The sequence below is a fragment of the Suncus etruscus genome, chromosome 9 (assembly GCF_024139225.1).
Source record: "Suncus etruscus isolate mSunEtr1 chromosome 9, mSunEtr1.pri.cur, whole genome shotgun sequence".
Lineage (NCBI taxonomy): Eukaryota > Metazoa > Chordata > Mammalia > Eulipotyphla > Soricidae > Suncus > Suncus etruscus.
This window is the reverse complement of record NC_064856.1, coordinates 108072680-108088431: the sequence shown is the minus strand read 5'-3', so window position 1 is coordinate 108088431 and position 15752 is coordinate 108072680.

Genomic DNA, 15752 nt, shown 5'->3' with positions numbered 1-15752 from the left:
TTTTTTGGGGGGGTCACACCCAGCAGCGCTCAGGGGTTACTCCTGAATTCACACTCAGAAATCGCTCCTGGCAGGCTCAGGGGACCATATGGGATGCCAGGATTCGAACCACCGACCTTCTGCATGAAAGGCAAACACCTTACCTCCATGCTATCTCTCTGGCCCCGGACTTGGAGTTTTAAGAGGGGAGACTGACTCTGGGAAGTAAACTTGACTGATAGGGGCTGGAGACAGTTCAGAGAGGAAGATGCTTGCTTGCTTGCCTGGCGGGGTTCGATCCTAGGCATCCCCTTCTGCTCCCCTGGGCACACACACACACATTCCTAAGGGGTGGGAAAATAGGGGCTGGAAAGATAGCATGGAGGTAGGGCATTTGCCTTGCATGCAGAAGGACGGTGGTTCGAATCCCAGCATCCCATATGGTCCCCTGAGCCTGCCAGGAGCGACTTCTGAGCATGGCCGGGTGTGACCCAGAAACCAAAAAAAGCAAACAACTGAGAGACTGGAAGGACAGTCAACCTGGTTTGCAAGTCAACCTGCTTTGCAAGCTGCAAACCAGGTTCCTTCCACCTCCTGTGCTCACATATGCTTTTTTTTGGGGGGAGGGTTCACACCTGGTGATACTCAGGGGTTACTCCTGGCTCTGCGCTCAGAATTGCCCATGGCAGGCTTAGGGGACCATATAGGATGCTGGGATTTGAACCACCATCCTTCTTGGGTTGGCCACTTGCAAGGCAAACACCCTACAGCTGTGCTATTGCTCCAGCCCCTCACATATGCTTTGTAAGCACCGCCAGGAGTGACCCTGAGTGCAGAGCCAGTAATTCCTGATCATCGTCCAGTGTGCCAACCCACCCCCAAATAGGTGTACAGGGGCTGGAGCAATAGTACAGCAGGTAGGGAGCTTGCCTTGCACGTAGAGGACTTGAATTCCATTCCCTAGTATTCCATATGGATCACCTGGTTGGCCACGAGTGATTCCCAAGGGCAGAACCAGGAGTAACCCTTGAGCACTGGCGGGTGTGACCCAAGTCTGGAGAATTTCAGGGAAATGAGCACTGGAGGAGCAATGCAAGCTGCAACAGTCTGCAGGGAACTTGAGTACCTGAGGGGGGTGTGAATGAGGGTGGATAGCAACCTCGGTGACATCGGATCTGTAAAGAAGAAGAGCATCGCATCGGGCCAGAGAGATAGCATGGAGGTAGGGCATTTGCCTTGCATGCAAGTGGTTCGAATCCCGGCATCCCATATGGTCCCCTGAGCCTGCCAGGAACTATTTTTTTTTGGGGGGGCCCACACCTGGCAGTGCTCAGGGAGTTACCCCTGGCTGTCTGCTCAGAAATAGCTCCTGGCAGGCACGGGGGACCATATGGGACACCGGGATTCGAACCAACCACCTTTGGTCCTGGATCGGCTGCTTGCAAGGCAAATGCCGCTGTGCTATCTCTCCGGGCCCGCCAGGAACTATTTCTAAGCATGGAGCCAGGAGTGACCCCTGAGCGCTGCCGAGTGTGACCCAAAAACCAAAAAAAAAAAAAAAAAAGAGCATCGTGTTTACTTAGCTTCTGAGAAACTTTGGGGACCAGAGAGACTCAGCCCCCACTGTAGAGAAGGTGAATACACCCCCTGGCTGCTGAATTGAGTATAGGAAAGAAGTCAGGTCTAGGGAGGGACAGACAACACCCCCATAATCAAGGCTGGAGTGAGGCAGCCCAGCCAGACAGCTGGGAATGCTCAGGACCTGGATGCTGCAAGACTTATAGGGGGGGGGGGGGCAGGAAAGGAACCCTGGCAGGTATCTAGTTGGGAGCAGGCAGTGAGTTCAAGGAGAACAGGTGGGCTTTAGAAGAAGGCAGGTGAGGTATTTGGACCGGGTCAAGTCGTGAGACTCCTCTTGAACTGGCATCCCGGGAAAAACCCACCTCAAAACTCATCTTGCGCTGCAGACTGTGCCCAGCTGGTATTTGTCCGCATGAGATTCTGGACAGACTCCAGCCTGCCTCCTACCTTCGTCCTCCCGGGCTGCGAGTCCTCCAGGCACCAGACGGGGGCGGTCAGGGTCAAGCTGGCCGGCCCAGGTGGGCAGAGCATGGGGTGAACTTGTCCTTTAAAGGAGCTTCCCGGGAGCCTGCAGGATTTGCAGAGCCAAGCTCTGCAGCAAGTGGAACCAGGAAGCCAGCAGTGGTGGGGAGAGAGGAGGTTCAGCTCCTCCCCAGTGTTCTCCCCTTGTGGGTCTCTGGATCCCTCCCCACCCCTGAATTTCAGGGTCAGCTGTTTCAACCCATAGATCTTGCAATCGCAGCCTCCCCCCAGTGTGTACCCCCTTTTCTCTGACCACGCCCCCTAGGGAATGGAATTTGCTGGAAGCAAGACCAGCCCGGGAGGTGAGCCCAGCCTGTCCTAGGGGAGGTGACCTCATCTGGAGGAAGCCATGAAGGTCCAAAGCAGAGTCCTTCCCCCAACCCACCAAGACCCCTGATGGTCTCTCTCCTCTAGGCTGGATTTTGACCGGCTTGGGGTAGGGTTTCCTGGGGTGTCAGACCTCCACCCTCAGGGTTCCCTCTCCCTCTGTGGCTTCTTTGTGTGACATCAGCCAGTGCTCAGACTCAGTTACCTTCTTTGTAAAGTGAGGCCTGGAGCTCCCATCCCAGGTGGTCACCTGAACTCGAAGCCTGCTGATGTGAGGAAACCCCACATCGCCATGGTGGGCCCCCCTAAAAAAAAAAAAAAACAAGATAGGGAGGCCGGAGCAATAGCACAGCGGTAGAGCGTTTGCTTTGCATGTGGTCAACCAGGAACGGACCTGGCTTTCATCCACTGTATCCCATATGGTCCCCCTAACCCGCCAGGTGCAATTTCTGAGTATAACCACAGTGCCGCTGTGTGTGTGTGTGTGTGTGTGAGAGAGAGAGAGAGAGAGAGAGAGAGAGAGAGAGAGAGAGAGAGAGAGAGAGAGAGAGAAGGGAGGGGAGGGGAGGGGAGGGGAGGAAGAGAAGAGAAGAGAAGAGAAGAGAAGAGAAGAGAAGAGAAGAGAAGAGAAGAGAAGAGAAGAGAAGAGAAGAGAAGAGAAGAGAAGAGAAGAGAAGAGAAGAGAAGAGAAAAATAAAAACCCAAATAAGGGAGCCAGAGAGATAGCATGGAGACAAGGTGTTTGCCTTGCATGCAGAAGGACAGTGGTTCAAATACTGGCATCCCATAGGGTCCCCTGAGCCTGCCAAGAGCAATTTCTGAGCATAGAGCCAGGAGAAAACCCTGAGGGCTGCTGGGTGTGACCCAAAAACCAAAAACAAAAACAAAAACCCAAATAAGGGAGCCGGAGAGATAGCATGGAGACAAGGTGTTTGCCTTGCATGCAGAAGGACAGCGGTTCAAATTTCGGCATCCCATATGATCCCCCGAGCCTGCCAGGGTGATTTCTGAGCATAGAGCCAGGAGTAACCCCTGAGCACTGCTGGGTGTGACCCAAAAACAAAACAAAAGGGCCCAGAGAGATAGCACAGTGGCCGTTTGCCTTGCAAGCAGCCGATCCAGGACCAAAGGTGGTTGGTTCGAATCCCGGTGTCCCATATGGTCCCCCGTGCCTGCCAGTAGCTATTTCTGAGCAGACAGCCAGGAGTAACCCCTGAGCACCGCTGGGTGTGGCCCAAAAAAAAAAAAAAGAGCAATGATGCTCATCATTGGGCAATTTTCTTCTTCCTGGTAAGAGGGATGAACTGAAGAAGAGACCAAGCAACCGGACCCCACTCCCTTTTCTTGCCCAGACTCTGGTAACCAGCCTGTAGTGCCCCCCTCCCCCCTCTGGGCTGCCTGTCCCTCAGCCACACAAGCCCCTTGATTTCCCCAACACATCTGGAGGCTGCCTCCTCCCTTCAGCACTCTCCACCCAGCCTTCTCCACCCTGGGGCTCTCTCCTCTTTTGGGGGTCCCCACCATAATCAAACACTTGGAAACAGCCTCTGGCCCCCCACCCCCACCCCCGTCTGTCCACCTGCCCAAACTCAACCACCTGGCTTCTGTTCTCACTGAAGTTTCTCCCATTTTTGTTTGTTTAGGGTGAGGGGCCCACCTGGCAGTCTCCAGGAACCAGGTGGTGCTTGGGATGGAGCCCAGACCCCCAGACACACACACACACTGCAAGTCTATGCTCACTCTTTCTTCTTTCTCTTCCTTCCTTCCTTCCTTCCTTCCTTCCTTCCTTCCTTCCTTCCTTCCTTCCTTCCTTCCTTCCTTCCTTCCTTCCATGTTTTTTTGGGTCACACCCGGCAGTGCTCAGGGGTTATTCCTGGCTCCAGGCCATATGGGACGCTGGGATTCGAACCAATGACCTCCTGCATGAAAGGCAAACGCCTTACCTCCATGCTATCTCTCTGGCCCTTTTTCTTCTTTCTTTCTTTCTTTTTTTTTCTTTCTTTCTTTTTCTTTCTTTCTTTCTTTCTTTCTTTCTTTCTTTCTTTCTTTCTTTCTTTCTTTCTTTCTTTCTTTCTTTCTTTCTTTCTTTCTTTCTTTCTTTCTTTCTTTCTTTTCTTTCTTTCTTTCTTTCTTTCTTTCTTCTTTCTTTCCTTTCTTTCTTTCTTTCTTTCTCTCTCTCTTTCTTTCTTCTTTCTTTCTCTCTCTCTCTTTCCTTCCTTCCTTCCTTTCTTCCTCTAAATTACTTTATCTTCCTTCCTTCCTTCCTTCCTCTAAATTACTTTATCTTCCTTCCTTCCTTCCTTCCTTCCTTCCTTCCTTCCTTCCTTCCTTCCTTCCTTCCTTCCTTCCTTCCTTCCTTCCTCCCTCCCTCCCTCCAATTTACTTTATTTAAAAGTCTGATACAAATCAAAGACTGAAGTAGTTGTTTTGGATTTTCTAGAAAAGGTCAAGGTCACCCCAACATGCAAGCAGTGCCCCAGGGAACCAGGTCATTGTGGCTCCGGGAGGCCAGTGCAAGGCTTAGCTCTCATTGCTGTGCCCCAGCATGTGATTGTCAAACACTCTATCATGCCCGACTCAGGCCCCCCCCCCCCCTGTCTTGCACAAGTTGGTTACATAGTCACCCAAAATTTTTGATGGACTTCACCTGCTTGTCCAGGTAGTGAGTCTCCAAGAAATCACACAACTGGAGGGAAAAAAACAAAAAACAAAAAAACAGAAGTTATGGATAAAGCACTCCAGCTCCTAAAGCCAGTGACTTCACTCTATTCACTTCCCTCATCTCAGGTACTCACATAGGGGCCATTTTTATCCATGGCCAGTTTGTGAAGGTCCAGTGGTTACTGGCTGATGTTTTTCTTCAGGTGTAACAAGACTTCATTGCATGCAGCCTGTTCTCCCAGTCATCACAGTCTGGTGTCTTTTATTTGGGAGGGTTGGCGGTTGGGTAGGTGTTGGTACTCAGGGATTACTCCTGGCTCTGTGCTCAGAAATCACTTCTGGCAGGCTCAGTGGAACTATATAGGATGCTGGGAATCAAACCTAGGTCAGTCTCTGGTTGGCTGTGTGCATGCAAGGCAAATGCCCTACTGCCATGCTCCAGCCCCACGGTCTGGTTTTTTGATATTCTGAAAAATCCATCAAAATCCGGCCAACTCTCTGGTTCTGCCCTTCCTTCCTTCCTTCCTTCCTTCCTTCCTTCCTTCCTTCCTTCCTTCCTTCCTTCCTTCCTTCCTTCCTTCCTTCCATCCTTCCTTCCTTCCTCCCTTCCTCCCTCCCTCCCTCCCTTCCTCCCTTTCTCCCTTCCTTCCTTCCTTCCTTCCTTCCTTCCTTCCTTCCTTCCTTCCTTCCTTCCTTCCTTCCTTCCTTCCTCCCTCCCTCCCTCCCTCCCTTCCTTCCTCCCTCCCTTCCTTCCTTCCTTCCTCCCTCTCTCCCTCCCTTCCTCCCTCCCTCCCTCCCTCCCTTCCTTCCTTCCTTCCTTCCTTCCTTCCTTCCTTCCTTCCTTCCTCCCTTCCTCTCTCCCTCCCTCCCTTCCTTCCTTCCTTCCTTCCTTCCTTCTTTCCTTCCTTCCATCCCACACCCAGCGGTGCTCCGGGCTTATCCTGGCTCTGCATTCAGGGATCACTCCTGCATGATGGGATGCTGAGGATCAAACCTAGGTCAGCTGTGTGCCAGGCAAGTGCCCTACCTACTGTGCCATTGCTGTAGCCCAGCGCAGCTCAATTCTTAGCTCTCCAGCTCTCCCAGTCACTCCTTTCTCTCCTGCCTTCTTCTCGAAACACAAGCTTTTTTTCTAGAACACAAGTCTGCAGTCAGAGAATGAGTAAAAGCTTTGCTTGGAGGGTGCTGAGGTTCAGTCTCTGGCACCATCACAGGGTCTCCTGACTACTGATCCTCAAGCACAGCACAGAGCCCCCTCCCAATCCCAGAGCACAGCTAGGTGTGTCTCTCCCCAAATGATCATAAGAGAGGGTTTTTGGTTTGCTTGTTTGGTTTTTTGGTTTTGGGGCCACACCCAGTGATGCTAAGGGGTTACTCCTGGCTATGCACTCAGAAATCACTCCTGGTTGGGGGGGGACCATATGGGACTCCGGGGATCAAACCCGCCACATATAAGGCAAATGCCCTACTGCTGTGCTATTGCTCTGATCCCTGATCAGAAAGGATGGAGAGAGATAAGACAGTGGTCTTATCTTAGGGGCAGAGAGATAACACAGAGGTAGGGCATTTGTCTTGCATGCAGCTGACCCAGGATGGACCTGGGTTGGATTCCTCGAATCTCACATGGTCCCCTAAGCCTGCCAGGAGCAATTTCTGAGTGCAGAACCAGGAGTAACCTCTGAGCGCTGCTGGGTGTGACCCAAAAACCAAAAATAAATAAGACAGTGGTTTAAGCATTGTCTTGCCTGAGGTGGACCCAGGTTCCATCCCTGCCTCCCTGCCACCTTTTATGCCCCCACCACCAGGAGTAAATCTGAGTACCACAAAACCCCCAAACAATCAAATGGTAAAAATGCACATGGGGGGCCGGAGAGATAACATGGAGGTAAGGCGTTTGCCTTGCGTGCAGAAGGTCGGTGGTTCGAATCCCGCATCCCATATGGTGCTCGGAGCCTGCCAGGAGTGATTTCTGAGCGTAGAGCCAGGAGTGACCTCTGAGTGCTGCTGGATGTGACCCAAAAAAACAAACAAATCCACATTGGGTCTTGCGGGCCCCTCTTTTTTGGGGCCACACCCAGCAGACTCAGAGGTTACTCCTGGCTTTGTGCTTAGAAATCACTCCTGCCTGGAGAGATAGCACAGGGGCGTTTGCCTTGCAAGCAGCCGATCCAGGACCAAAAGGTGGTTGGTTCGAATCCCAGTGTCCCATATGGTCCCCCGTGCCTGCCAGGAGCTATTTCTGAGCAGACAGCCAGGAGTAACCCCGGAGCACCACCGGGTGTGACCCAAAAACCAAAACAAAACAAAAAAAAAAAGAAATCACTCCTGGCAGGCTCGGGGACCACAGTGGATGCTGGGGATCAAACCCAGGTCAACTGCATGCAATGCAAATGCCCTACCACTATGCTATCTCTTTGGCCCATCTTGGCTTCCTGTAGAACCATGCTGACTTGAATGAGTACTGTTTGACCTCTGATCCTCCTGTCATTGACCCTGGATCCTTTCTGCCTTATCCCCACAGCTCTCCTTCCTGGTGACAAGGGGGAAACTGTGACACTTGACAACCCAAACTGCAGAGGGAGGCAGGCTCCTAGCAAACACACCTCAGCTCAGCTGTGGGTTGGGAAGGGCATCAGCCATCCAGCCCTCCTCTCTGGGGTGCTGCTGGGTGGGGTCAGGAGCACCTCCTCCCCTAATCAGTGTCCCAGTGTGACCTCTGGGCTCTGTGTGGGATTCCTGGTTTAGAAATAGATCCCTTATTCATGTTCCAGTTCAGGGTGGAACTGAATGAGTCCGGAGTTAGGGGGCACCCTAGGTCCAAGCACAGAGTTGATTTCTAGTTTTGCTGGGTTTTTTTGTTTGTTTGTTTGTTTGTTTGTTTGTTTGTGTTTGGACCACACCCAGTGACGCTCAGGGGTTACTCCCGGTTATGCGCTCAGAAGTCGCTCCTAGCTTGGAGGACCATATGGGACGCCAGGGGATCGAACCACGGTCCATCCTAGGCTAGCACGTGCAAGGCAGACACCTTACCTCTTGCGCCACCGCTCTGCCCCTGTTTTGCTGTTTTGTTTTGTTTTTGTTGGCCACACACCCACCAATGCTCAGGGGTTACTCCTGGCTCTGCACTCAGAAATTATTCCTGGCAGGGTCGGGGGACCAGATGGGATGCTGGGGATCAGACCCGGGTTGGCCTTTTGCTAGGCAAATGCCCTACCCACTGTGCTATCACTTTAGCCCTATTTTGTCTGTTTTTTTTTTTTTTTTTTTTTTTTTTTTTTTTTTTTGTGGTTTTTGGGTCACACCCGGCAGTGCTCAGGGGTTACTCCTGGCTCCATGCTCAGAAATTGCTCCTGGCAGGCACAGGGGACCATATGGGACGCTGGGATTCGAACCGATGACCTCTTGCATGAAAGGCAAACGCTTTACCTCCATGCTATCTCTCCAGCCCCTATTTTGTCTGTTTTAAGGCCAGATGAATGTGGTGTGTGTGTGTGAGAGAGAGAGCGAGAGGAGAGAGAGGGGGAGAGAGAGGAGAGAGAGAGGGAGGGAGAGAGAGGAGAGAGAGAGAAGAGAGAGGAGAGAGAGAAGAGAGGAGAGAGAGAAGAGAAAGGAGAGAGAGGAGAGAGAGAAGAGAGAGGAGAGAGAGGAGAGAGAGAAGAAAGAGAGGAGAGAGAAGAGAGAGAGGAGAGAGAAGAGAGAGGAGACAGAAGAGAGAAGAGAGAGGAGAAAGAGAGAGGAGAGGAGAGGAGAGAGAAGAGAGAAGAAAGAGAGAGGAGAGAGAAGAGAGAGGAGAGAGAGGGAGGAGAGAGAGGAGAGGAGAGAGGAGAGAGAGGAGAGAGGAGAGAGGAGAGAAGAGAGAGGAGAGAAAAGAGAGAGGAGAGAGGAGAGAGGAGAGGAGAAAAGAGAGAGAGGAGAGAGAGAAGAGAGGGAGGAGAGAGAGGGGAGGGAGAGAGGGGAGAGAGAGAGAGAGGCATAAGCACATGCTCCAGGCTTACTCTTGGCTCTATGCTCAGGAGCTCTGAGAGGACCATCTGGGGTGCTAGGGATAAAACCATGGTTGGGGTGTCTGAGAGTGAGTACAGCAGGGAGGACTGGCACACACCCAACCGAGGTTTGACCCCTGGTATCCTATATGATTCCTGAGCCCAGCAGGAGTGAGTCGAGCCCTGAGCTAGGAATAAACATTGATCACCGCCAAGACAAAACAAAACAACTAGAGAACTGGAGTGCAGCTTTGCATGTGGGAGGCCAGAATTTGATCCCCAGGACCAGATGGTCTCCAAATAGCATGCCAGGAGGAGGTCCCAAACGTTGCTGAGTTTGGGACCACCAAAAAATATTCCTTCTGAGCTATTTCTGAGCAGACAGCCAGGAGTAACCCCTGAGCACCGCCGGGTGTGGCCCCAAACAAACAATCAAACAAAAATATTCCTTCTACTTATTGTCACCTTCTAGATCCTCAGACCCTCCCTCTGCACAGAGGCCACCTTGACATCTGGACTCACTGGTTAGTGAGTTAGGCAAGTCCAGGGCTCAGGGTATGTGTGAGAGTTCTGGCCATTGAGTTAGTAGAAAGTGTGGGGCCAGAGAGATAGCATAACTGTAGGACATTTGCCTTGCATGTGGCCAACCCCGGATACACTCCGGTTCAATTCTCGGCATCCCATATGGTCCCCTGAGCCTGCCAAGAGTGACTTCTGAGCACAGAGCCAGGAGTAACCCCAGAGCATAGCCGAGTGTGACCCAAAAAAAAACAAAACAAAAAAAAGTTAGTGGGAAGTGGACCAGTTGGGGAGTCTTATCTGTGCAAAGGTTGGATAGCTTTGGCCCAGGAGGGAAGATCGTGACTGTGGAACAGAGCAGCCCTTCAGGGCCAACTCGCAAGTCTGGCCAAGTGTCCAGTCCCCACTTCTCCCTCTGTCTCACCTCAGTCCCACATGCCGGAAACCCAGATAGCCTCTGCCTCCCTGTGATGTGACTCACTCACTTTTGCTTGAACCCTGTCCCTAAAGATGGCCACATTACATTTTTAGAAAGGAGGGGGCATCCCCTTCTCCATGAACTACAGCAACCCAATGTCACACCCTACACCCTCGGACAGAAATAGCCCAGCTCCTCCCAACTTAATCTCTTTTTTTCCCTTTGTCCACAGCCAGCAGTGTTCAGGAGATACTCCTGGCTCTGCACTCAGAACTCGTTCCTGGCAGACTTAGGGAACCATATGGGTCCATAGGGTCCATATGGGTCCATAGCGGACCATGTGGGATGTCAAGAATAGAAGCCTGTCGTCCCGAGTTGGCTGAATGGAAGGCAAATGCCCTACAGCTATGCTATCACTCCCACTCCGGCCCCCCACTTAATCTTATCAAACTTCCAAACCACCAAAATTTGTTTCAGATCTATAAATCTGCCATGCAACATCAAAAGTATTTTATAGTAGTGTCAGCCTAAACAGTGACCCAGAAGGTTCAATAAGCATTAACCACAGCCTGGAAAGCCCCTGATCTAAGTTTTGATCATTTCATTTGTCTTTGTGTTTAACAATAGGAAGTAAATTTGTTGGTGCTTGCATGGAGGCAGACTATGGTGGTAAGTAGGAGAGGAGGTCAGATAGGTCACACTGGTGGTGTGAAATGACTGTATTAGGGATAACTTAGTAAATCACAGTGATATAATAAAAGTTAGAAAAAAATGGGCCGGAGAGATAGCATGGAGATAGGGCATTTGCCTTGCATGCAGAAGGACGGTGGTTTGAATCCCAGCATCCCACATGGTCGCCTGAGCCTGCTAGGAGTGGTTTCTGAGCATAGAGCCAGGAGTAACTCCTGAGCACTACTGGGTATGACCCAAAAAAACAAACCAAAAGAAAAAATAAAAAAGGTGGCCATATTCTATCTAATTCCCTAGATCTTCAACACAAAAATTTGGGAGAGGATGTCACTCAACATCACTCCCAGATCCATATTTCTGGTCTTGGTCTTTCCACACATAGTTGTTCTGTTTTCTTCTTTCCCTTCTCTCTGTCTCCCCACCATCCTTTTCATGCCTGGGGCAGACATTACTAATCCCTCCTGGCATCCTCTTTGCTGGGTCCTCCCCTGCAGTCTCCAGGCAATCCACCCACCTCTATCTACTGGTTATGACTTGCAGGGAAACGGGAGGCCTTGGGTGGAGAGCAGGGAGCAGACCTGAAGGACTTGTTAAATCTGTGACTGCACACACTTACCCCACCGGCAACCCAACAGCTGTCTCCTCGTCCATCTATCCAGTCTGTCTGTCCAGACATGCATCCTACAGCTTTCTTGGGCCAGTTTTGAGCTCCTGTCTCAAAGCTAGAACCATGGACCCAGGTCCTCTGTTGGCCAGACAACAGAACTTGTTCTTAGTTCTGTGTCCCATTTGTAACTTGGCCAACATGTGATTCTTTTTTTTTTTTTTTTTTGGTTTTTGGGCCACACCCGGTGACACTCAGGGGTTACTCCTGGCTATGCGCTCAGAAGTTGCTCCTGGCTTGGGGGACCATATGGGACGCCGGGGGATCGAACCGCGGTCCGTCCTAGGCTAGCGCAGGCAAGGCAGGCACCTTACCTCTAGCGCCACCGCCCGGCCCCAACATGTGATTCTTTTTTTTTTTTTTTTTTTTTTTGTTTTGTTTTTGGGTCACACCCTGTGATGCTCAGGGGTTACTCCTGGCTATGCACTCAGAAGTTGCTCCTGGCTTCTTGGGGGACCATATGGGACGCCGGGAGATCGAACCGAGGTCCGTCCTAGGCTAGCGCAGGCAAGGCAGACACCTTACCTCCAGCGCCACCGCCCGGCCCCTAACATGTGATTCTTGAGCCTCATCTATGCCACGGGAACTGCTGATGGGTGGAGAGTTCCGGTGTCTAGGTACCTAGAGGTGTGAGGGCACCCCAGCCTGCCAAGTGCAAGCCAGTATGTTCTGTCTCAGCCCCTTTGGGAGGGTTCAGTTTAAGGGACGTGGAAATGGGCTTCAGGGAAAGACAGATCAGAAAGACATGCCCGGAGGCGAGTTAGTACAGCAGGGAGGACGTTTGTTTGCCTTGTCGATCCAGGTTTGATCTCTGGCAACCCATCTGGTCTGTCCCCAAAACTAGTAATTCCTGTGTGCAGAGCCAGAAATAAACCCTGAGCATTGCCCACCGAGTGTGGTTCCAAAACAAATAAGCAAACAAAAAAACAAAAGAAAAGAAAAAAGACATGGCAATTAGAACAGAAATGAGACCACTATGACAATGATAGTTGGGAATGACCACTCTGGACAAGAACTGAGTGTTGGAAGGAGATAAAGTGAGAGGTAAGATAGCCCTTCAGTATTGCAAACCACCGTCTCTAGAAGGAAGAGAGAGAGATGCACACACAGAGAAATTGTCTGCCATAGAGGCAGATTGGGGGGGAGGGAGGAGGGAAACTGGGACCACTAGTGGCAGGTGGAGTTTGGGTGGATGCTGGAACATTGTATGACTGAGACTCAATCATCAACAACTTTGTGGGGTTTTTTTGTTTGTTTGTTTTTTGGCCACCCCCGACAGCACTCAGGAGTTACTCCTGACTCTGTGCTCAGAAATCGCTCCTGGCTGGCTTGGGGGACCATATGAGATGCCCGGGAATGGAACCACGGCCTGTCCTGGGTTGGCCGCGTGCAGGGCAAACTCCCTACTGCTGTGCTATTGCTCTGACTGCTCTCCATCAACAAATTTGCAACTACATTTCACAATGGTTCAATTTTTTTGTTTGTTTGTTTGTTTGTTTTTTGGGTCACACCCGGTGGCGCTCAGGGGTTACCCCTGGCTAACTGCTCAGAAATCGCACCTGGCAGGTACAGGGAACCATATGTGACTCCGGGATTCTAACTACCTTTGGTCTGGATCACCTGCTTGCTAGGCAAATGCTCTACCACTGTGCTATCTCTCTGGCCCCAAGTGGTTTAATTTTTTTTGGGGGGGCCACACCCGGCAGTGCTCAGGGGTTACTCCTGGCTGTCTGCTCAGAAATAGCTCCTGGCAGGCACGGGGGACCATATGGAACACTGGGATTCGAACCAACCACCTTTGGTCCTGGATCGGCTGCTTGCAAGGCAAACACCACTGTGCTATCTCTCCGGGCCCTTGGTTTAATTTTTTTTTTTTTTTTTTTTTTGGTTTTTTTGGGTCACACCCGGCAGTGCTCAGGCGTTACTCCTGGCTGTCTGCTCAGAAATAGCTCCTGGCAGGCACGGGGGACCATATGGGACACCGGGATTCGAACCAACCACCTTTGGTCCTGGATGGGCTGCTTGCAAGGCAAACGCCGCTGGGCTATCTCTCCAGGCCCTGGTTTAAATTTTTTTTTTTTTTTTTTTGGTTTTTGGGCCACACCCGGTGACGCTCAGGGGTTACTCCTGGCTATGCGCTCAGAAGTCGCTCCTGGCTTGGGGGACCATATGGGACGCCCCTGGCTTGGGGGACCATATGGGACGCCGGGGGATTGAACCGCGGTCCGTCCTAGGCTAGCACAGGTAAGGCAGGCACCTTACCTCCAGCGCCACCGCCCGGCCCCCTGGTTTAATTTTTTAAAGATAAATTTTACAAAGACATAGTGCTGCTTGCCTGACAGGGGAGAGAGGCCATGAACGGGAAGGTAGTTTACTAGGGTAAAGTTTACCCACTATATTCCGGGCAGATTGACCTCTGTGATCTCCCCGATTCAGGAACACTCAACTATGGGTAATAGGGAGTTGCATTTGCACCCTCCACTTATCAAAGGAAAAAAAAAAAAGATATGCCATGGGGCCAGAGAGATGGTAGAGGAGGTAGGCCTTGCATGTGGCCCACCTAGGTTTAATCCCTGGTATTCCATATGGTTCCCTGAACTTGCCAGGAGTAATAGCTGAGCACAGAGCCAGAAATAGTCCCCACAATGAGCACCACTAGACATGGGCCACCAACACTAAGACATGCGAGGGAAGAAAGCCACTCTCACTTGGCTCTGAAGGAGGCATACTTGGAGCAAAGCAGCCATTCTGTGACCATGAGGAGGGATTACTGAGACATAAGAGGTCATGGAGTCCCTGATGGCCTGGACCTCCACTCTCACCTGAATAGCATACTACATTGTCTGCTGGGCTCCAACCATAGGCTTTATCAGGAAAAGAATGTGGGAACCAGAAATGAAAGTCTTAGGTATTTTGTTCTTTATTCCTGCTCACTGCTCTGCCCACTCCTGGGAGTCCCCTTGGCCCCAGCATCTTTCAGCAAAATGAAGACAAATGGGGGCCAGAGAGATAGTATGGAGGTAGAGCATTTGTCTTGCATGCAGAAGGATGGTGGTTCAAATCCCAGCATCCCAGATGGTCCCCCGTGCCTGCCAGGAGTGATTTCAGAGCGTAGAGCCAAGAGGAACCCCTGAGTGCTGCCGGGTGTGACCAAAAAACAAAAAACAAACAAAAAGACAAATGGGGCTGTAGTTATAGCACAGCAGTAGGGTATTTGCCTTGCACATGGTCGACCTGGGACGAATCTGGGTTTGATCCTCAGCATCCCATATGGTCCCCCAAGCCTGCCAGGAGCAATTTCTGAGTGCAGAGCCAGGAGTAACCCCTGAGTGCCACTGGGATTCCAATCCCCCCCCCCAAAAGTAGTGAAGACAAATGGAAGGCTGCATCCCATGGTTGATGGAATGGGACATTGAAGCCTCATCCCTCCTTTCTTCCTAGGTAACTTGATCTTACCTGCAAGACCCCGCCCATTCCTGGGAGGGGTCTTGGAAAAGGTAGATAAAGCCTTTGACCCAGGGAATTAGGGTCTGGGCTCTGCGCTTTTGCCCTTTTGGTCTTTGGCCAGCATGGAGGTCAAAGGGAAGATGGCTGAAAGGAGTTAAGATGCAGGGCTGGGGCCGGAAAGATAGCATGGAGGTAAGGTGTTTGCCTTCCATGCAGGAGGTCATCGGTTCGAATCCCGGTGTCCCATATGGTCCCCTGTGCCTGCCAGGAACAATTTCTGAGCCTGGAGCCAGGAATAACTCCTGAGCACTGCCGGGTGTGACCAAAAAAAAAAAAAAGATGCAGGGCTAGCTAAGAATGGCTGTGCTTGAAAGGTTATGATATAGGCCACACACATGTGGTGAATAGGGCATGAATAAAGTTGATGCTTCCTGATGCCTGTCTCTGGATGAGTCTGATTCCGCCGTTCACCTAAACCTGGGACCCGCCAGCTGAATGGGGGTTGCGGAGCCACGTGGCCTGGGATGGCAGGGAAAAATCCCTCCATCCTTCACCATCCAGCCCCATCTTTAATTATTTAATGCAACAGGACATGAGTTTATTATTATTGTGCGGTTGTATTTGTTTGTTTGTTTATGGACCATACCTGGCAGTGCTCAGGGGTTCCTCCTGGCTCTGCACTCAGGGGTCATTTCTGGTGGTGCCCGGTGACTATATGGGATGCTGGGGATTGAACAGGCCCCTCAAGGATTGTCTTGGTGGTGTTCAGGGGATCATTCATTGTGCTGGGGCTAGAACTAGAGTTAGCTGTAATGCAAGGCCTTAACCCCTCCCTCCTGCACTCTCCGCTGCTTTCTTCATCAGGTGGAAGCTAATGTAGTTAATGTGATCATGATTCCTTTTCTCTTAGCCACTGACCAACAATAGTCACCGACCAAGTACTCCAATTCCAGGCTTTGGG